The sequence below is a fragment of the Pelophylax lessonae genome, assembly GCF_965119305.1.
Source record: "Pelophylax lessonae genome assembly, chromosome: 4".
In the NCBI taxonomy this organism is placed as follows: Eukaryota; Metazoa; Chordata; class Amphibia; order Anura; family Ranidae; genus Pelophylax; species Pelophylax lessonae.
The window spans coordinates 53,509,433-53,532,937 of record NC_138771.1 but is presented as its reverse complement, the minus strand read 5'-3'; the positions used below and the strand labels follow the sequence as shown (position 1 = coordinate 53,532,937).

At 39.3% G+C, this 23,505-nt stretch overlaps 1 long non-coding RNA gene across 7 annotated transcripts in view; it reads left to right on the top strand.

Annotated features, from left to right (window-relative positions):
* The window catches only part of LOC309553740, a 132,930-nt gene that overhangs the window by 36,560 nt on the left and 72,865 nt on the right, over positions 1-23,505 (top strand). For all 7 annotated transcript variants that reach the window (XR_014225184.1, XR_014225185.1, XR_014225186.1 and 4 more), the window contains 2 exons: positions 2,189-2,480; positions 13,179-13,260. This is a non-coding gene — a long non-coding RNA (uncharacterized lncRNA). The remainder of the gene's footprint in view (positions 1-2,188; positions 2,481-13,178; positions 13,261-23,505) is intronic.

The following is a 23,505-nucleotide window of genomic DNA, read 5'->3' as shown; positions in this document are numbered from 1 at the left end:
ATTCCACATTTTCACAGCTCTTACTGCGAAGAAGTCTTTCCATATGTGGAGGTTATCTCTTTTTTTCCCAGACATAAAGGGGTTGATTTACTTAAACCAGAGAGTGCAAAATCTGGTGCAGCTCAGCATAGAAACCAATCAGCTTTCAGGTTTTTTTTGTCAAAGCTTAATTGAACAAGCTGAAGTTAGAAGCTGATTGGCTACCATGTACAGCTGCACCAGATTTTGCACTCTCCAGTTTTATTAAATCAACCCCAAAGATTGCACACCTTGACGGATGCTGAAGACAATTAAATAGATAAACTGATGGAGAAATAGATAGATAGATAGATAGATAGATAGATAGATAGATAGATAGATAGATAGATAGATAGATAGATAGATAGATAGATAGATAGATAGATAGATAGATAGATAGATAGATAGATAGACAACATGATATCAGATTATTCTACAGTTTTGCTTATTTTGGTAAGATGTACTTTCTGACTAAATATGTGCAAACACCAATGAAATGCAGAAGCCCACTGTAACCAATCAGATGTCAGCTTTCCATAATCAGAACAACAGAATTCTGATTGGGTAATATGGATTTCTGCACTTTTTACAATAACCTATGCTTTAATAATGACAATCTGTACAAAGAGAAATATGGAGGCTGCCGTTGCTGACCTACTTCTGAACATTCTTGTTACTGGGTTGCCTCTGGCCTAAAATTAAAATTCCATTCAGCCCCTAACTACTCTTAAAATTACTCCCCCTTTCTAACATCTATTCCGACTAACCTGTGTAAGAAAAGATCTGTATACTTACCTATTTTCAGCTTGCTCCGGTCTGGTCATGTGATCGACTCCCCTGTATCAGCCATTGCCGGCTGCAGGGGAGAGGAGGGAGCACCAACAGTAGATGGGCTGTAGTAATCCTTTGGGTGATGTCACCACTCAGGCATTGCCAGCTGTTGTGAAGCAGTTTCCCTATTCTCCTGCAGCCACCAGGAGGAGCGGACTGGAGCGCCTGAAAATAGGCAAGTATACAGATCTTTTCTTACACAAGTTAGTCAGAGTAGGTGTTAGGAGAGGGATTGAGTATTTTTAAGAGTAGTAAGAGTTAGAGCGAAATTCTGCTTTAATATTCCCTGAGCCCCTGACCCACATACTTACCAATTTTCAGTTCGCTCCAGTCTGGTCATGTGATCCGCTCCCCTGTGTCCAGCCAGTGTTGGCTGCAGGGGAGAGGAGGGAGCACCAACAACAGATGGGCTGTAGTAAGTCTTTGGTTGATGTCACCACTCAGGCATTGCCAGCTGTTGTGAAGCAGTTTCTCTATTCCCCTGCAGCCACCAGGAGGACCGGACTGGAGCACCTGAAAATAGGCAAGTATACAGATCTTTTCATGCACAAGTTAGTCAGAGTAGGTGTTAGGAGAAAGATTGAGTATTTTTAAGAGTAGTAAGGGTTTGAGCGAAATTCTACTTTAATATTCCCCGAGCCACTGACCCACATACTTACCTATTTTCAGTCCGCTCCAGTCTGGTCATATAATCGGCTCCTGTGTCATCCAGTGTTGGCTGCAGGGGAGAGGAGGGAGCGCACACAACGGATGGACTGTAGTAAGCCTATGGGTGATGTCACCACTCAAGGCAATACCAGCTGTTGTGAAGCGGTCTCTCTATTCCCCTGCAGCCACCAGGGAAACCGGACTGGAGCACTCTAAAAATAGGCAAGTAATACAGATCTTTTCTGAACTGGGTTTGATCGAAATTCTACTTTAATATTCCCTGAGCCACCAACCTGAAACAAGCATGTAGCAAGTGACGTCTGAACTCCTAATTGGGAACAGAATGCATTGAATCCTCTACAGCCAGGCAACAAGCATTTATTATCAGCAGAGTTCAGCAGTGGCATCCAATGTATTTTCCCTCCAGAAGACGCATTTCTCCTATTAATCAGTATGCGGAACATTACACCAAAATATGTTGGTACATAATTAAAGAACATAATTGAAATGTTTGCATTCTAGTGTAATACTTCTAGTACATGGCTTTGCATCTTTGTTAGATGTACAATGTCATTTCTTGATTAAATGTATAACTCGCTGTTTAGGTCTTCACTTCTAGGAAATAATGTCATTGATGGGTGACATAATACATTTCAACAGACAAAATGTAACATTCCTTTTTTGTCTCAAGCACAGGCACGGAAAATTCCAGACACTACAGCCCTGCGCGGAGTACGTATCATCTCCAACACCAGCCAATCAAATTAGCCATTTTTTCAAGCTTTGTTTCAATATGTGTGAGCATCCCTCTACCAATATGAAGTGCCAGCGTTGATAAAAACAAAAGGAGACAAGCACATGCAAGCATTTGCCTTTGGATGACATCTTATTTCTAATTCATCAAACCGAGGACTTGTGTTTTGTGGATGGAGGCCATTTTGATGGAACCGAGGAATACTTTAAGATGGCCGCTTTGGCACAAGGTAGGTTGAATTTGCTGCCTAGCCGTGCCGCACTCCTCCTCTCCCTGCCGTTGATCAATTTCTTAATGCGTTAATTAGCAACAAAAGCGGGACAATAAATGAATCTGGCATGACCCACTTTCATCCGCCACCACCCCTCTCATGTGCAAAATCTACCCTTCGTATTAATTGAATTAACATTCTCTCTAATTTCCCGTTCTCATATGCGTGAATACTGATATTCTCATTATTGTGAAGACGGCTGGCTCCTACTCTAAAGCAAATATGCGTTTTAATGACATGTATCAATTATCTGAACGTTTATACATATAGCAATCCCATTTTCTATACGTACGTTTCATTCAATACACAGGCCACATTTAAACCATCTGGAATTAAAATTGACTTTGTTTCTGTGCTATGTACGTTTTGTGTTTTTACCTAAATTTGTATTGGTGATTTAAATGAAGGCAGATTTTTTTTTGTTTGTTAACAATGCATTTTCTAAAAAATATACTTTGTTAAAAATGAATAACATGGCTTTTTAGGATACATTATAGAATGAAAGATTAAAAAAAATATTCCTTGGAATGTTATAGATTACAATGAAATACAAAAGCTGAGCACTGACTGCTAGAGGAAAACTAATACTAATTAAGGCAATATTATATTGGAATATACTTAATATATACAGAAATGAGGCACGTATGTGCAGTATGCCTTATACAAAATGCAAGGCATACATTATTTTATAAATGAACCATTACTATTTTTATTGTTTAGATTATAATTGGATGTTTTAAAGTAGAATTAAACTATCTGAGCACTACAAACGGAAAAAATATTTTAATTTATTTTTATTATTCAAAGTAAACTCACCCATCCATGTCTCCATGCTTTATTTTGTAAAGAAATTAATTTAATCCCCCCCCCCCCAAGCATTTTTAGCTGTGGCCATGGCAAATGATTCATGTAGAATCTACTTCCCGGAATCCATCTCCCCCAGCTCAGGAATGCATGCAGGAGGGTGTACTTAGCTGAAAAACCCTCCTTCAGATAATATAAACCAATAAATGCCCATGAAGTCTCCTGGGATGTATGAAATCATTTTGGCCTAGGCCAGAAACCAGGAAGCAACTAAAAAAAAAAGAAAAAAAAAGTTAAAACAAGAAAATATAATATACCTTCATATCTAGTTACTAATGCCAGCAGTTAAATCATTGAAAGTAGTTCATGTTGATTGAGAGAATTTAGTTCCACTTTAGGGAAATTTTAGTTTGCAACTCCATAGCCGATCCTAGTATGTTTGTATACATGGGAAAGCCTCAGTCAATGCCACTCCTCAGTCATGCCCCCTGACATGTTTTTCCCTGCCCATCGGGGTTTAATCATAGGGGTTTGAGGTTTTCACCTGTATACATCCTTACCAGGATCGGCTATGGTGAGCAGCAATTTCAAGCTAAAATGTTCATAGCTCATTGGATTCGTTTTTCTTATGTTGGCATCCCTCCTATCCTGAGTGCCAATGGGGTTTGACATCTCAGCCTGGAGCCGCGCCATGGCTTTAAGTAAGGCTGCAGCTAGAAATCATAGGGACCTGAACAGCCTTCCTGGCTGGGCCCTCTCCAACCCCTTGACTGGGCCCCCCCAAACCCACCTACACCCCACCCACCCCCTTTGGGGTGCAACGAAACAGCAACACTGGCTTTACCCCCCTATGCCCCAAAAATGAAAAAAAGACCCACTTCCTGGGCCTCTCTATTAAAATGATGGGGCCCAGGGAAATGTAATTTAACCCCCAGTAAACAAGTAGGAGCAGGGGTGTGGTTTAGTAAAATCCATATTTTTATTTAGGAATAAACAAACAATAAGGTTGCCCTGGGCCCCCCTGTTTAGCTGATGAGGTCTGGGCCCAGTACAGCAGGACAGTTGTACTGCCTTATCAGCAGCCCTGGCTTTAGGCATAGTTACAATAAATCTGACCCCTGTAAAAACAAGACCTTTACCCCCATGTAGTTGGTTGGTCCCCCTCCTCACTGCAAGGGCTAACTTCTTTTTTTTCCTAGGGGATGATGAATACAGTGATATACTTACCTTATTCCTCACTCCCTTGAGCTTCCTCCTCTTCATATGACTGGTCCCTTCTTCATTGCCGGTCACAGTTCTCTGTTGTCATCCCGCACAATGCAGGACCAGAAGTCTTGCACTGTATGGGAAGACACTCACATTCTGGAGCGTTGGTCAGTAGAGGAGAATACCTGCCATCAGGGGAGAGAGGAATAATTTAAGTGTATCGCCTTATTCATCATCCACTTGGAAAAATAAGCAGATATCCTTTGCAGAGGGTTTCCTGCCAGGTATAAATACTTTTTTCTCTGCTGCTCAGCTTTAAAAAAAATCTTCTTAATGAACTACTCCCATTGGGTATATGTAGGACTGCTGACCATGGACTTTCCATTGCATGTGTTTCAGCAATATGAACATGTGCATATAAAGATCATGTAAGCAGTAATGTTTGCTCCGTACTACACACCTCTGTGACATTTTTTGTTTTAGTTTCATGCTCTGTGAATTTATTTAGTGCCATCATATTCCATAACAATTTCTATAACCACTTACATTGGTCCCTGCTTGCATGCTAATATACCAATTATAGTCATCCTTTTCTAGGCTTAACTAATCCAGAGGTCAGTAAACTGGCTAGCATAATATATATTTATGCACTGTATATTATAAGTATAAACTAGAAAAAGTAAACTAGACATGGTATATAAACTAGAAACTCGGAGGGAACCCAAGCAGATACAGGGAAAATATAACAACTCCAGAGAGACAGTAAGACAAACCTCAAACTAAAGAAATATAAAGGTGGCCATAGGTGGATTCAGCCAGTTCAGCAGGGAACAGCCATATTTAGATTCATGTGTGACCGTTCCCTGCAGGCCGCAGCTGCTAATCAGTGTATTCTGACACTGGAGATTCTCCAGTGTCAGAATACAGTATCTGAGCAGGGAGGATTATTCTATCCTTCTTGATTATGTCGATGGAGGAATGCAATTGTTTTTTTTTTTTTTTTTTCATTCAGCCGGCTGGCTAATTGAAAATAAAGGAGTAATCTATGGCCAGCTTAAGACAACACAAAGCTTTTGGCTGCCACTGCCCCTTCTACAACTATATGAGTGGTAGTTATGTGAGTCCTGTGCTGTCTAGAGGGTTAATGTATAAATAACAATATACTGTCCCTTATTGCTGCAGATACCGATTCTGTAGACCATACAGTTTCAGATATAAATAGGTGGGGTAGGGGTATCGCGCTTCAGGGGAATGGTAATAAATTAACTAAAATCTAGTGGTCAATTGGTGTATCAATAAATAAATCATTAAAAATGTGCAGTGCATCAATGTACAGTAAAACCTGTTAAATAACTAAAACACGATCCTTGTGCATATATCTAAAAAAATACACATGTGATAAATTCTAAATCCACATAAAACAATCTTCAATATTAATAATAAATATATTCAAAAAGGAAAAAAGTGCTCTGTGCTCCAAAATAAATATATAAGTGAGTGAAAGTCTCTTAGTGTTATTGTCAAGTGTTAAAGGGTCCACAGCCAAATTTCATCAAATGAGGTACAAATTCTTCTTAATCCAAGTGTTGAACCTCCACCATACACCGTGTAGACAAAAGAGGTGATTTACTGCTCCTATCACCCCTCTGGGTGTGCTAACCGCTCACCTTCAATTATATAGTATTGCGCCTTTGTAGTTGTAATCAATAAATCTTCCTCTCCTTCATACTCTCGCTCTATCCTCTAGATATGGTACTTAACCTCAGTCTCTGAATTGGGTTGTCCATCCTCACAACGAGGTCCCAGATATCTCAAAAGAAAGTGCTCACATAGTGCAGTATTGCCATAGATATGAATATTTATTTAAAGTAGAAGAATACACTTACAAACAAACGTGGTTTCACCGCTTTGTATATGTTACAGGAAATCACGGACCTACTTCCGCAAACAAACGTCACTTCCGGCACTGTCCCTACGCGCGTCGTCACGTCCGCCCACGTGACTTCTTCAGGGGATCTATATGAGTGTTGGCTATTTATGGTTGCAATATAAACTAAGGTCAGCCATACATGGGGAAACTTCTTTCCTGCAACCAGTGTTGATGTGGGAATCACTCCTGCCAGGCCATTGCCTTCTCTCTTCTATAGCAGCCGCTAGCGATAATTGCATGAGAATCCAGCAGGCTGGTTGTACCCAAGCTGATCGATCAACTTGGTACATTCAGCCTGCCCATTAACAGTTTGTATCTCGGCCGGTTACTGCTGAACTGGCCATGATTTGAACCGTATATGGCTGACCTAAGTGTTAATGGAGTACTTTATCAAAATAAAGTTGCCTTTACTTTTAAAACCCAATCACGTGCAGTAGAATTTAAAGTGTATGTAAACCTTCATACTGGGCTTTTCTCATTTTCTTCCTTTTGGTCTGTTAGCCATACCTCTAAAACGCTTTGTTATAATATCTGTTGGATAGGTGCATAGAATAGCTGTTGATTATGCCAGAAATTTTGTGAGCTGAAAACTTCCTGTGCAAAAGGCAGAGTTATAAATATGAGGGGGGGGGGGGGTGAGAAAAGAAGAGGTCTGCATGAGAAATTAATTGGGTAGGGCTGAATTCAGAGCCAAAAATACAGTGTTGTCATGTCAATATTTCTGGCACATCAACAGCCATTTTTTGTACTTGCAGTGTGTTTAAGGAGATAAAACATGGGAAAATTGTGCATGTATTGCAGATATAAAAAATATGTTTTTATCCTGACATATGCTTTAAAAAAATGAAATTAAAAAATGGAAAAAAATGAACCCTGCTTTGCTTTATTCAGTTTTCTAAGTGAATGTTCTCTGCTCCTTTAGTACATCAACTATTATTGTGTCTGACTTACCTTAACAGTTCTTTTAAGCTCAGCTATACAAAAAGTTATATTAGAGTGGCCTCTCCAATCTGTAGACATATGGTTAAATAGTTGGTTAGCAGTGTTGGGGTAGTTACTCAAAAAATGTAACTAGTTACTAGTTACTTCTGTAAATTGTAGCGAGATTATTTTACTAGTTACTGCATTTGAAAAGTAACTTCACTACTTATTACTTTACTTTCCTCTTTCTTAATTGACCGTGTAGAAGAAGGTACATGACACTCTTTCTGCATAGAGTTTATTGTATAAACACAGGCTTTGGGAAACATGAGAACAAAATCTGAAAAACAGAATAAAACATAAAGTGCAACAAAAAGTCATAAACTTCATCCCTCTCTATTCTTCGAAATAATGATTGTATCGCATGGCTTGGGTGACGCAGGAAAGCGCGTTCCTATAGCCTAGTAAAGTAGTGTAGTTACCTCCTATAGCCTAGTAAAGTAGTGTAGTTACCAATATTAGCATTGTAACTAGTTACATTACTTAGTTACCAAAAAAAGTAATGTAGTTACTGTAATCAGTTACTTTGTAACTAGTTACCCCCAACACTGTTGGTTAGTCTAGGGGTGTATTGTAAAGGAATTCACGACTGTGGCAGCTGGTGATCTTTCTTACTCCGCCTCCAGCCATGGAATGTGGTCAGGCCCTTAATGTCATCACAAATAGGGCAGGACTAATGGTGGCTACGGCTTCTGCAATGCATGTGATGAAGTCAACAGGAGGGTGGCCAACCAGTGGGGGAAAGAGGAGTGGCTTCAATAGACCGGCTGTCCATCCTGAAATTGGTTGTTGAGTTAATTGAATTTGAGAGATAGCAATCAGGACAGAGGAATAATGTAAGTTTTTTCCTTATTGCATACCCCCTATATTAAATGAGCATTAGATCCCTAATACCTGTATATAGGGAAGGGGACACCCCAATAGCATTTATTTATTTATAGCTGATTGAATTTCAGTTTTAATTTATAAACAGGTATGGAGGTTCTTAAATGACATAACTTACCACAAGATCAGAGTGGAGCAGTGGTTAAATCTATTTGTTCCCAAACTGTGTACAGATGAGACAAGATGATGGGGTGATATCATAACACCTTTTATTGAAGTAGGAAGTGCATATGATGGCTTCACCATGAATGTATAGTATGATTGTTATAGGCCTCCTGACTCTTTGACTTTCATCTAAAGGCAATTCCACTACTGACACCACTATCATTCTAAAGCTATAACTATCCTGCCATACAATTTGTTTTCATAAAAATATGATAGATGTTGTTGAAGTATATACACATTTATTTTATACATGGCTATTCGCCAAATGCTGTTGCTGCCTGACTAAATCATTATGTTGTCAGACAAGGCAGGGGCAGGGACTGTCATACTATCAGGACTCAAAACACTTTATGGACTGCAATGGTAACATTAAATGGTTGCGAAGATCTAAGATCTGCACACCCACATTCCAGAAACTTTGGCATCTGTCAGCAGCTGTCTGCTGACCTCCATTCATCTCCATGATGAGCAAAGGTTCCTGTAGGGCACTATATGCACAGAATGATAGCACAGGGTCAAAAATGCTGCTATCCGCCATGTTCTCTAGGAGCCTCCCTTCATTATACAGGTGAAAAGAGGTCCACAGACAATTGCTGTAGCCTGTCAAAGCTGGCAAAGGAGTATGGGTATGGGACGTTTGGATCTTTTATTCCTGTGTAAGGACAACCTTATGGCTATGTATTGGGTGTTGTTATCTGAAAGGTTTGTCCCTTGAAATATCATATTTAATAGTGATAATTCTAAACTTATAACATAGGAATAGGAGTAGCAGAGTTGTAATTGTGTCACCCTTAGAGTCATTTAATGGTCACTGTTAATGGTCACAATTAATCGTCACTGTTAGTGTAAATATTAAACTATTAACAATTTTAGTACTCAAAACTCAGTTTGGGGAGATGTTATTTGACTCAATTACCCACTGGCTCCTTTCATTGTATTCAAAGATAACTTTGAGGTATCACTACAAGTTCTAAACTCCACCCATCTGTCCTAAATTCACAGGTAGATTCTCCAATTATTTAACATTACAGTAAATGACTAATAAGGATTACGCCAACATTATTTTGGATTGCTTTGTGCTGCACAAGGCTGGGGACACACTATATATGAACGCCAATGAAAACACCATTTTGCTGAAAGCCAATTGAATCATGCCAGCAAACCCACATGAATAAATCAACTCCCAATCCACAATTTTATCAGAGAGATCAACAAATCAGAATGTGCAAATTTTAATCAGAATTGGTCAATCAGCGTGAATATTTATGAACTACCTCAGACCATGCAAGCCTTCAAACCCTAGTTCAAGCCTAATTGACTTGGCGGATTCATACATACAAGCACATGCAATACAACTTTGTATTATTTGATTTTCTGATCTGCTGACAGATCTGTGGTTCCCAAATCAGTTGGCTTATGGTGGGTTAAGTAATGTATTTCTCTTCTTATAGCTATCGGTGGCTCCAACTTCAACTGTCTGTCTTCTTGTATCTACCTATTAGCAAACACCTAGATCAGAAATATCAGGTTTATATGGATATAGTTATTTAACGTCATATAAAAAGTTTTATTGTATAAACTGTGTATAGTAAGTGTGAGAGATTGTGTATTTTTTTCAGAAATCATTTTTATTTTTAAGTTACATAGCTAGTCTAGTTGAAAAATAAACACAAGTCCATCTAACTCCACTAATAAAAAAGAAGAAAAAATTGATATAATCCTATATACACAATCCTTTACCCAAAAAAAAAAAAAAAAACAGCAAAGCATGATCCAATTTGCACCAGCATGGGAATAAATCCCCCCAAGAGGCCATTGGATATTCCCTGGAACAACTTTACCTATACATTTTAGTATCCAGTTAAATTATGTGCACTTAGAAAATAGTCTAGACCTTTTTAAAAGCAAATCTACATGTACAGACACAGATAGTTAGACACTAGCTAGCTTCTGTGTTCTTCACCTATAGCAGCCCCCTTTCCCATAAGGCAAGAAGGCCTACTGGTACTCCGTTGCCCCCAGGTCTAATACACAATGCTATAGTGCCTGCCCATCACGTCAGGGCAGGTGAGAACTGAGCAAAGCAAACAGGTACTTGCAGTTGGCAGACAGGCAGAGGTGTTTAATGACAGTCCAGGTACAAGGCAGGCAAGGTTCAGAGTAGTCAGGGTCCAATCCGTAGTCAAATTGCAGGCAGAGTTCAGAGAATGATCGATATCCGATCCAAGGTCATAAACAGGGGAATCCAAACAGCAGAGCAGGACAGACAGACAGAGAGCTTGAGCACGTATTACACACGCTATCACAAGCATGGAACTGCAGACTTGGCTGGCTTAAATCAGGTTTGGTCTCCACCTAGAAACTGGATACATCAACCATCTTGCAGGTGGACAGACAAACAGGGAGAATGCATCATAGCCAAAACCAGGATTCGGAAACCAGCAGCTATCAAGGATCAGGAGTGCTACACGCTCCTGATGCCAGGAAGATCAACAAGACAAGCCAAAGCACTCAGATAGAGACATTCACACCACATACACCTTGTTTCTATATTCTCGAGACAACTTAAAGGCATGTGAAATACTACAAATAGGTATTATGGCCTCTATAAATGTTAAGGTTATAGGCCTTGATTATCTCCTTCTCCTGGAGCAAATAAAGAATAAAAAGGAAACCCAGAGAAGGTAAAAAGTAAAAAGCGATAGAGCACTGGGAAAGAAAAAGGATGTAAAGAGAAGAAGAGAGAAGAAAGCGTAGAAACCATTGGAAGGAAAACAAGGGGGGTTCTCCGATTGGTATGTGGCCTGAGAATTTCCCTGAAGGCCATAGAAAAGGTTGGTTCATGGGAGAACCCAATCCAGGGATGCCAAATTTCCACAAACTTTCAGTGGCATTCTTGTAGATTAGCCTTCAGTTCCGCCATTCTCGTTATGTGGTTGAGTTCATCAGCCCATTCTCAAACGCTGGGAGTTATGGATGATCTCCAGTGTCTGAAAATCAAGGCTCGCCCGCCATTCTCGTTATGTGGTTGAGTTCATCAGCCCATTCTCAAATGCTGGGACTTATGGATGATCTCTAGTGTCTGAAAATCAAGGCTCGCCCCGTATATGCTGCTGAATCATTACTTATGATACCCCATCCCTACAGATAAAATATCACATGTGTACACCATCATTTGTAAAATATAAAGGTAACAGTGCTTTCACATTTCAGCAGGTGTCTTGAAATAGGTAGCTTGCATATACTTATGCCCATAGACAAGCAAAACTCCTATTGAGAATAACAGGAATATTGCTACACTTACTGGAACATTGATGCATAGATCAAAGGTGCAGCAAACAGCTGAAGATATAAACAGGGCCTAAACATAATCCCATATAATGTGGTATAAACTCAGCAGTGTGTTAATTGGGCTCTGTGCTGAAGAGTCACCTATCCTGAGACATAAGCGTCTCAAGTTTCTTCTTAGGTTGGAAGCACAGCATCATGTAAGTCAACCATAAACAGAAGGTTCTTATACTATCAATAGGCAGAAAAGCATCATTCCTCACCAGGGAGCTATTACAATACCACAAGTCAGGGGTGTCATGTTGCCAGAGAGGTGATGTTACTGGAGGGATGCCATTCTGCCAGAGGTGCCGTGTGATATCAAAAGCCGTAAAGTGCCCCTTTGCCAGATGGTTTTCATATCAGCTGAGACTGATGCCAATGAATGCCATGTTTGCAGAAGAGTGTTGTATTAACATAGGGAGGTCATGCTGCTAGAGAGGTAATACTTTACTTGCTTCTGGTTACCCTACCCACTATATTTGCAGATAGTTTTCAAGTACAATTTGCTATTCCACATTTTGCTTCAGGCACCATTTTGAACAACTGTGACATGATAGTTTCATTATGACATGTTTGCTAATGTGAAATAGGAAATATATTTATTTACAAATTTAAAAAAATTAAATTAGAAACTCAATTTAAAAATGAGCTGAGCATAAGATATTAGGGTAAAAGTAGACTGAATCGGGGATTTAACAGCAGCACAGTCTTAAAAATCAGGATATTCAATGCTCGCATCCTCCACCAAAAAAAAAAAAAAAATCAGGATATATCCATTGGCAAATCTGTATTCATTCTGTATTGTAATTCACATGGCCCTTTATATGGCCCAAAAAGTAAGACATCATAAGCTGCCACATCCAAGAAACCTCTGGGATGAGAAATCTCTGTGCTGGAGGACTGTACTACTTTGATAAATAAAACAATACATTATATTTTCTTTAGTTGGCCTCCTCAGTTACTACATTCATTGCATGGCAGATTGGTATCTGAGTGATCCCAGCTTCTGTCTGACAACACCACTGACCAACTTTAAACTGGCACTGGTCAGAACAGTCTCTCAATGAGCTCAGACAGTCCACTTGTAATGATATTGTTCAGTGTATTATTAGATATGTAGACCACATTTCAACTAGTAAGATGGCTTATAAATAAAATCTGGCTGCCAGTCTTTATGCATGCATGCTTTACCTGCTAATTCAATTTGCATAATGTATGTGCATTTTCTAATATGATATTTTCACTATATTTTAACACCCATAGAAACACTAAAGCAGTGGTAAAATGTAATTTGCACTATGAGACCCCTCTTTTTGTAGTTTACAACATTTAATTGTGGTTTACTAATTCTTTAGGTGAAGAAAAAAATCATTGGTTCAAAAACTGGACCTCTTGTGTTGTCCTGGGATCCTCATTTTCTTCCTGGCATAGCAACAGGTATATTGCATGTTACTTTACATTTTTATATTCTATTTTTGTACCTGAAAATAATGTTTTCTTGCATGTACCGACAATGCAGTAGTACACTTAATCTCCTAAAGAAGAGCCCTGGGGCCATCCTAAAATTTTTTTAAGCACAGTTCTGAGTTTGAAAGTCAGAATTCTGACTTTTAAACTCAGAAGTGTGTTTACATTTTTTTAGGATTGCCCCAGGGCTCTTCCATAATCTCCTCATTAGGAGCAAAAAGAAATATGTTTATAACATCGTTCATGGGACAGTAGTAAACAAAACAATTGTATTTAGGGGATCCAACCTAAGGCTGCTCAAAGCTGAATTCTGATTGGTTGTCATGTTATATTGCAATTTGCAAACTATTGATCTTTCCTCTATTTTTTTTAAATTCAAGTTCCCTAATCTTCACACTATTATATACAGGTATTGGTGTGTGTAGGGAAGAGAGGTCTGTCTAGTCCAAAAATAAATAGAGAACACAATTGTGAGCAGAAAACTGCATCAACACTTTAAAGACGGACCAATATAGTAAAAAAGTATTTTTATTGTACAATTGTAAAAATAGAAGTAGAAAAATAAACAAATATTACATCAATTTAGAAGGAAGATACATATAAAACATATAAAAATATAAACTAGTACCCATTACATAAGTAGAAAGGTATGGAAGCTGTGCGGCTGCCCATAGTCGCCACCATATGTTATGTATAAACACCTAACATGTTTACGACTATTACCGTGAAGTCCTTCTTCAGAGGTGACACAGTGGGTACTGGTATATTAAAATTCAACAACTACATTGTACATCAGAGCTGGATACAGGATAGATATTGCCGAATAGATATGCATGGTTAGGGACCCAATGTAGGCGTGAACCAGCGTGACCCAGGAAGAGCAGAGCTAAAGTCACAAGGACCCGACACCACCTGTGTGACTAATGGCCAGATGTATTGTCTGTCTGTTATATAGTATCGGTGTTTGTCACCTCTGAAGAAGGACTTCACAGTAATAGTCAGAAACATGTTAGGTGTTTATACATAACGTATGGTGACCAGCCCGGGGACGACTATAGGCAGCCGCACAGCTTCCATACCTTTCTACTTATGTAATGGGTACAAGTTTATATTTTTCTATGTATCTTCCTTCTAAATGGATGTAATATTCCTTTATTTTTCCACTTCTATTTTTACAACTGTACAATAAAAATACTTATTTACTATATTGGTCCATCTTTAAAGTCCATGAAGGGTGTTGATGCAGTTTTCTTCTCACAATTGTGTTCTCTAATCTTTACATTAATTCAGTTTTTTTTTTACTACTTTGTGTATGCTCAATGTGCACCCATTGTGATGTTTTATTTTTTTTTAATCTGTGGGAAAGTAATTTTCAGTTTAAACATTGCCTGTAAGGGAGATTCAGGAAGACTGACCTAAAGAGGAACTTCAGTCCCCTTTAGTTGTGCTCCTTCTTCCCTCACTGCCACCATCTTTGTTATTCTGGCACGTGTGCGGATGTCCAAAGGGCTCTGTCCATTGTTTGGGTCCTGTCAGAGTCCTTTGGAATATACAGTGGGTACGGAAAGTATTCAGACCCCCTTAAATTTTTCACTCTTTGTTATATTGCAGCCATTTGCTAAAATCATTTAAGTTCATTCTTCTTCCTCATGAATGTACACACAGCTCCCCATATTGAGGGAAAAACACAGAATTGTTGACATTGTTGCAGATTTATTAAAAAAGAAAAACTGAAATATCACATGGTCCTAAGTATTCAGACCCTTTGCTGTGACACTCATGTATTTAACTCAGGTGCTTTCCATTTCTTCTGATCATCCTTGAGATGGTTCTACACCTTCATTTGAGTCCAGCTGTGTTTGATTATACTGATTGGACTTGATTAGGAAAGCCACACACCTGTCTATATAAGACCTTCCAGATCACAATGCATGTCAGAGCAAATGAGAATCATGAGGTCAAAGGAACTGCCTGAAGAGCTCAGAGACAGAATTGTGGCAAGGCACAGATCTGGCCAAGGTTACAAAAAGATTTCTGCTGCACTTAAGGTTCCTAAGAGCACAGTGGCCTCCATAATCCTCAAATGGAAGACGTTTGGGACGACCAGAACCCTTCCTAGAGCTGGCCGTCCGGCCAAACTAAGCTATCGGGGGAGAAGAGCCTTGGTGAGAGAGGTAAAGAAGAACCCAAAGATCACTGTGGCTGAACTCCAGAGATGCAGTCAGGAGATGGGAGAAAGTTGTAGAAAGTCAACCATCACTGCAGCCCTCCACCAGTCAGGGCTTTATGGCAGATTGGCCAGACGGAAGCCTCTCCTCAGTGTAAGACACATGAAAGCCCGCATGGAGTTTGCTAAAAAAAACACCTGAAGGACTCCAAGATGGTGAGAAATAAGATTCTCTGGTCTGATGAGACCAAAATAGAACTTTTTGGCCTTAATTCTAAGTGGTATGTGTGGAGAAAACCAGGCACTGCTCATCACCTGTCCAATACAGTCCCAACAGTGAAGCATGGTGGTGGCAGCATCATGCTGTGGGGGTGTTTTTCAGCTGCAGGGACAGGACGACTGGTTGCAATCGAGGGAAAGATGAATGCGGCCAAGTACAGGGATATCCTGGACAAAAACCTTCTCCAGAGTGCTCTGGACCTCAGACTGGGCCGAAGGTTTACCTTCCAACAAGACAATGACCCTAAGCACACAGCTAAAATAACGAAAGAGTGGCTTCACAACAACTCTGTGACTGTTCTTGAATGGCCCAGCCAGAGCCCTGACTTAAACCCAATTGAGCATCTCTGGAGAGACCTAAAAATGGCTGTCCACCAACGTTTACCATCCAACCTGACAGAACTGGAGAGGATCTGCAAGGAGGAATGGCAGAGGATCCCCAAATCCAGGTGTGAAAGACTTGTTGCATCTTTCCCAAAAAGACTCCTGGCTGTATTAGATCAAAAGGGGGCTTCTACTAAATACTGAGCAAAGGGTCTGAATACTTAGGACATGTGATATTTCAGTTTTTCTTTTTTAATAAATCTGCAACAATGTCAACAATTCTGTGTTTTTCTGCCAGTATGGGGTGCTATGTGTACATTCATGAGGAAGAAGAATGAACCTAAATGATTTTAGCAAATGGCTGCAATATAACAAATAGTGAAAAATTTAAGGGGGTCTGAATACTTTCCGTACCCACTGTATGCACATGTGCAGGGCGTTTTCTGAGCATGCATGGACATGCCAAGCTTTGGGACTTCCATACCAGCCCGTCTTCACTTTGGGAAACTCAAGCTTGTAGAAATGTCTTGTAGGGCTCTGTCAGAACCTGAAGTCTTGAAAGAAATTATTATTAAGTTAAAAAAAATAAAAGTAATATCCAAATATGAGAGAGAGAGGCAGAGAAGGCAGAATTCAATGTTATTTTAGGACAGACTTTGTCAACCTTTTTAACACAGATAAAACTTTGAAATACTTATCTGGTCTCAGGGAACCCCTGCTAATAATTACTATAGCTACAGCTCACAGGAGATTGGTGTGATGGTCACAGGGAAGGATGTTCCTTACATTTGTGGTCTTTGGGAATAATTTTTCACTTACAGATAACTAAAAAATCATCTGTGTCATTGGTTGTTTATCTGAGAGGCCCAAGGAACCCCTAGCAACCTCTGGAGGGTTCCGCAAAACCCTGGTTGAGAAAGGCTTATTTGGGATGAAGGTCTGCTTTAGGTCAACCCAGATTTGCAAGAACGTTTATGCTATAGACTTCAAGCTGCAGTCACTAGGATTCATAGCTACTAACAGGCCAATTGAGGCAGGCAGTAAAACTGCCCATAGATGGGTTGAAATTTCTCCAGTTCAGCAGAGACCGGCCAGATTTCAAACCATGTGCGGTCTTGCCTGTTCCACAGAAGTCGAGTGCTAGACTGACTTTTGCCAAATCGGCTTGTTGGAAATTTTTTCTTGATCAGCCGGATGCAGTCAATTGGCTGCAGCTGATGATCAGTGTATTATGGCAGGAGAGAGTCCCGCTGTCAGAATATAATGTCCCCAGTGGGGAAAAGTCCTCCATCCACCTCACTTGCTGATAAAAAAAAGAGTAGTCCAAGGCCAGCTTTAAACAGCTTGACTGTATAATAAATAGTTTACTGGCCACTTGTTGTAAAACCAAGTTGCGTTTGCCTGCCTTAGTTAAAAAGTATAGTTGACTGGGTAAAGGGAAGCGTTGGCTTCACACATAGGTTGGTGCTTTCTTCCTGGAGCTGCCACAATGCCTGTTACTTCTAATGACATGTCATTTTGAACATAATACAATTGCATCATGAAAGGTCCACCAAGACATAAGCAAACCTAGCTGAATCATACATGCATTTTTTTTCATTATTAACATTCTATGTCAAGTTAAAAGGAACAATTTCAATAAACTGGAGAAAAATGAGTATTATCCACTTTTGGAGTCTTCAATTTTATAACACGGTCCTGCCATTCCAACATCTATCTCTTGGACCTTGCAGTAGAAATGGAAGCTTATAATGTAGAGGGGAAAGGGACAAAATCAACAGACTTAGTATTGTTGCCATCCAATCAGAAACTACATCCCTTTAGAGCCTTGAGACTCAGACTATAACAGATCTGACCATATCATTTAATGGGGAAATCTGGAAAACCTGCATATGCTCCATTCAAACTTCCGAATAGGGTACTTAATGGGCAAATCTGCCAGGATAATTTGCCTATGTTTGGTAGTAGAAAGCCCGCTATTCCCCCACTTACACTCTTAAGCAAATTTATTAATGTAAATGCAGACCCCAGGTGCAGATTTGCACAGCTTCACATTCTTCCAACTGCCCGGGGGGAAGAGGGGGGGGGGGTGCAATACTTCAATGGCACTGCTGCTCATGTATAGATGCCAGCCAAAGAAAATTACAACCTCACTGACTCCCTCTGCCAAGCGGCATACAGGACTTTGAACCAAAGTGCAATTACATGACTGTACAAGTAACACTACATCATGCTATTGCTAGCATAGCTGCTTGGCTCTCTTAAAATTCTAATAGTCTATGCGTTCAGCAACACAAGTCTACAATTTGCAAGTATTTTCATTACTGTACTTTTTCGTTTAGAAGCGACATTATGGAAAAACTCCACCAAGTACTATACACATGTAAACAGTCATATTGCATGACCTCGATGCTATTCTATAAAAAGAAAAAAAAAAAAAAACCTTCCAAATAACTGCCTGTTTGTGGGATTCCCACTCCTCTGCCATCCAAATAATTAAAACACTATACTGTCAGTCATTATAATTTAGCAGATGGGTGAGAGGAGAAAAAAAAAATTATAGTTGGGTCCTGGGCTGCAAAGGAAAACAGGTAAAGGTGTTAATTGGTTGTCATTTACTGATTTTATCAGCTTCTCAGCCCATCTGTTCATTTACATATTAGTTGGCACAATAACAGCCCTTTGACATTTTTGTATTTAGAACTGCAGTTTTTTTTTTCATGCATGTATTTTTGCACTTGATTTGTTTTTAATGTTGTTTAACATTTAGGGTATGTTCTGTATTTTGAGTTACACTGATTAAAATTCATATAAAAGGTTTGTATTTTTCAGAATAATTCATCCTTCTGAAAGGTGTAAACCTGGTAGAAAACCACAGCTTGTGTTTTTTTTTTACATTGTTGAAATCTGTACCAGTACATACCACTGAAAAAAACTATGGGGCATATTTAAAAAACAGTGAATATGGCTTTCAACAAACATTCACTGTTGGTGAATCAGTCGCTGTCATTTAATCTGGAAGTTTCCCCTGCAGTACATATTTGGTGAATGGCAGATTCACAGTTTTATAAATATGCCCCTTTACGTTTTGGGCACAGTTTAAAGAGGATAAAAGTCAGTCTATACTGCAGTATATCCATTAAATACAGTAAATGAAGGGAAATCTCCCATTGGGGAGATTTCCTTTCATTTCCTGGCCTGTAGGCACAAGAATAAGTGAGGAAATCTCTGTACAGTGAGGAAAATGAGATGTCACCACAACAAGTGTCCACATTTAAAAGACTTCCCCAATATTCTTGTTACATTGACAATAAAAAAATTGGAATTTTCCCTTTTTTTAGTCCAGTCTTCTACAACAAATAGAAAGGGTGAATCGCCCCATTAAGGAGATAGAGATTCTAACTAGCTGGCATGAATTATCTTTTTATCTATCTATAAGGGGGGATTTTTCCCTGTGAGCACAAATATGAGGAGCATCTTCCCAATGGCCATCACACTAATGTACCAAGATCTGTAAATATAGTAATCATTAGCCGGGGTTTCCTGAGCCTGTAAAGTAAGTCAAGGGTTCCTCCATGTGCAAAAGGTTGGGAAAGACTGCTCTGCTCTATCTAAAACGTAAAACTGCTTAATATAATTTGGGGGCCAATTCCCACATCTGAGCTAAAAAAAAGCCACACATTGTTAATATTTGTTGTAAATGACCTTATATCTAGCCTCTATCAGTTTTTTTTTGTCTATGACCCCCAATGGGGAAAGTGCCCTTACATGCATTTTTACAACTTATTTAAAGCAGTATTAAAACCAAAAGCAATCATTTATTATATTGCAGTTAACATATTCTCAGATGTGATGGCTGCATTGGTTTTCTTTTTTTAGGCTTTCTTTCCTTTACTTTCACCTGGTGATCTTGCTTGTAAGTCTGCTGTTTTTTAACAGAACAAGCTGCCATGCTGAGGTATCAGGTAGAACAGGGGTCTCCAAATTTTCTATACAAAGGGGTAGTTTACTGTCTTTCAGGATTTGGGGGAGGGGGGGGGGGGACTGTGGCCAGTGGGAGTAAATCATACACCATCATTGGTTGTAATGGGAGGAAGAATGCTCCATCATTGGTATCAGTGGAAGGAATAATGCCCCACTGTTGGTATCAGTGGGAGGAATAGTGCCCCATCATTGGTGTCAGTGGGAGGAATAGTGCCCCACTGCTGGTATCAATGAGAGAAATAGTGCCTCATCATTGGTATCAGTGGGAGGAACAGTGCCCCATCATTGGTATTAGTGGAAGGAATAGTGCCCCATCAATTGTATCAGTGGGAGGAAGAGTGCCCCAGAACTGGTATCAGTGGAAGGAATAGTGCCCCATCATTGTATCAGTGGGGGGAATAGGGGGGAATAGTGCCCCATAACTGGTATCAGTGGAAGGAATAGTGCCCCATCATTGTATCAGTGGGGGGAATAGGGGGGAATAGTGCCCCATAACTGGTATCAGTGGGAGGAATAGTGCCCCATCATTGATGTCTGGGGGAGGAATAGTGCCCCATCATTGGTGTTTGGGGGAGGAATAGTGCCCCACTGTTGATATCAGTAGGAAGAATAGTGCCCCATCAAAGGTGTTAGTGGGAGGAATGATTGCCCATTATTGGTGTAAGCTGGACGAATAGTGCCCCAAGAGCTGGATACAGGCTATGTAGAAGAAATGGCTGCACTCCAAGTATAATCAAGATTAAGGTTTATTGACCGAACATCCCAATGTGGCAAACAACAGGTAGACGCGTTTCACACACTAGTATGTGTGCTTAATCATTACCAATTGTTGTTTGCCACATTGGGATGTTCGGTCAATAAACCTAAATCTTGGTTATACTTGGAGTGCAGCCATTTCTTCTACATTGATTGTCTGCGGAGGCGAGCCGAGGCTTGCACCTGTATATCGTCAGGCTTCTGATTCACCTGGAGCAGTGAGTTCTCCTTGTCCTTAGATACAGGCAGAGATGTATAGTAACTAAGTAGAACTACTTCACTACTGTACTTAAGTACCGAAAGGCGGTATCTGTACTTTCCTAGAGTAGAATTTTTTTCTCCTACTTCCACTTTTACTTCACTACATTTTTTCAATGATTTCAATACTTCTACTCCGATATTTCTTTTTTGTGCTGCATAGTTACTGGTTACTATTATAAAAATTACCACTGCCAGAACAGTAGATGGCAGGTTTCATGAAGCTCAAAACATGTGTATTATCAGCGCATACGAAAATAAATGCTACTGTATGCATAAATAAAAGCCGCATTTGAAATAATAAAAAAACAATATGATGTTCAAACTTTTGACTTCTTTCTTTAATAACTACATAACACAGTACTTGTACTTTTACTTTCAGTACTTGAGTAGCAATTTTTTTTTCAAAACTACTGGTACTTTTACTTTCAGTACTTGAGTAGCAAAATTAAAAAAAAATGCAATACTTAAGTACAAAAAATGTTGAATACTTTAGTACTTCTACTCAAGTCACTTTTTGATCGAGCACTTCCACTTCTACTCAAGTCACTTTTTGATCGAGCACTTGTACTTTTACTCAAGTATGGGTTTCGAGTACTTTATACAACTCTGGATACAGGCTAGCAAAAAGCCACATTTGGCCCCTGGGTCGCAATTTGGAAACCACTGAGTTAGAGGGATGAGACAAACTATTTAGCACTCTTAGGGGTACTTACAATGGCCAGCTTTTATTTATTTATGTTAAATCTTTATCAAAAAAGCCCTACCAAAAGTCTGGTGCACACGCTAAATGCACATAGATGTGCCAATAGATATCAGAATTATATCTGATATATTCTGATATTAGATATCAGAATCAGATCAGAAGATTGCTGTGATTACATGATTTTTTTGCGGTAGTTACAAGCAATAACATTCAAAGTAAATTCTTAGAACAAGCGGGCCACGATCTGGATTCATGTGCAATAGCATAACATTTTTATACGACTTCCTTTGGCTTATTAAAATGTCACAATGAATTCTCTTTAGGAATGGTGTGACTATTGACCTTCTGCCTCCATCTGTATATTGAAAATAGTGCTTTATAAACTATTTTGCTTGTTACGTTAAGGCTAGGAATGACTGGGCAAATATATCTCATTTTTTTTGTGTGCATTTTTTTTTTTTCATTTTACTTTCATATTAGTCATTCCTATCTTGACATCCCTATAGTATTATACCGTGAACCAATGTTTTTATAGTAGGCAATATACAACGTATGTGCATGCATATATGAGTGCGTTTATATATACTGCATATGAAAGAAGACCTAAATAGGTTTGTGACTTTAGTAAATAAACTTTGAGCAGAGTTCAATTTTACTGACACATGTGTCGGGCACCCTGTGATTGCATGGCGCTCGTATTGTTTAAGGCAGTCTACTATAAGATGTGCAACTGAGCTACTGCCAAAATGATTAGACTGGATTCAATTTGTAACCCCACTCCATTGAATAACCCCTATCCAGCTTCTCCTCTCCTTATTACAGAGCCTCTCCCCCTTTTATTCCAGGCTTCCCTGGCTCCATTGCTTGGCATATTACAATAAAACCTATAATAAAACGTGTTACCCTGAGCTTTACTGTGAGTGTCGCTAGTAACGCTCCTCTCTGATCTGCATCTAATTGGTTTGTAACCGATTTTCAAGGAGATTAATGACAGACACCAAATGCCACAAAATGAAACCACGCCAAACAGAAGTGCACAATGAAGAGCTGCAATTCCTTTCAACAGTCTATTGAAAAAATACACAAAGACGCCACAATTGGCTTATGACATAAATAAAGCTAACCCCCATTGTGTTATCTATTATTAATTCCACTAAAATAATTTGGCTGTCACATATAAAAAAGTTACGAGAAAAAGCACCCCAGCAAAATGCATTGATAAAGGGACTCTATCTTACGAACGTAACTTAGATTTACATTGTGGAACTCTTTTATTTATCATTTTGTACAGTAAGGATGTCATTTTTCGGGAACAATGAAAGCATCAGTAGAGCTGTAAGTAACTTAGTGTGGTATAAAAGTGCTCCTTTACAATACATTTATAAAAAGTTCCATAACCCATAGCAAAAAGGGTATAATGGTCATTTTATTCTGTTACCCCCTATTGCTTGGCATATTACAATAAAACTAGATCTTTTTTCAACCTAGTTACATCAGGTTGAAAAAAGACACAAGTCCAAATTGTTCAACCAATAAAAGAGAAAAAAAAATCATACAATCCCATATACACAATCCTATACCCGCAGTTGATCCAGAGGAACGTGAAAAACACCAGCAAAGAATGATCCAATTTGCTACAGCAGGGGAAAAAATTCCTTCCTGATACCCCGAGACCGAGAGGCAATTGGATATTCCCCGGATCAACTTTACCTGTAAATGTTAGTACCCAGTTTTAATGTAC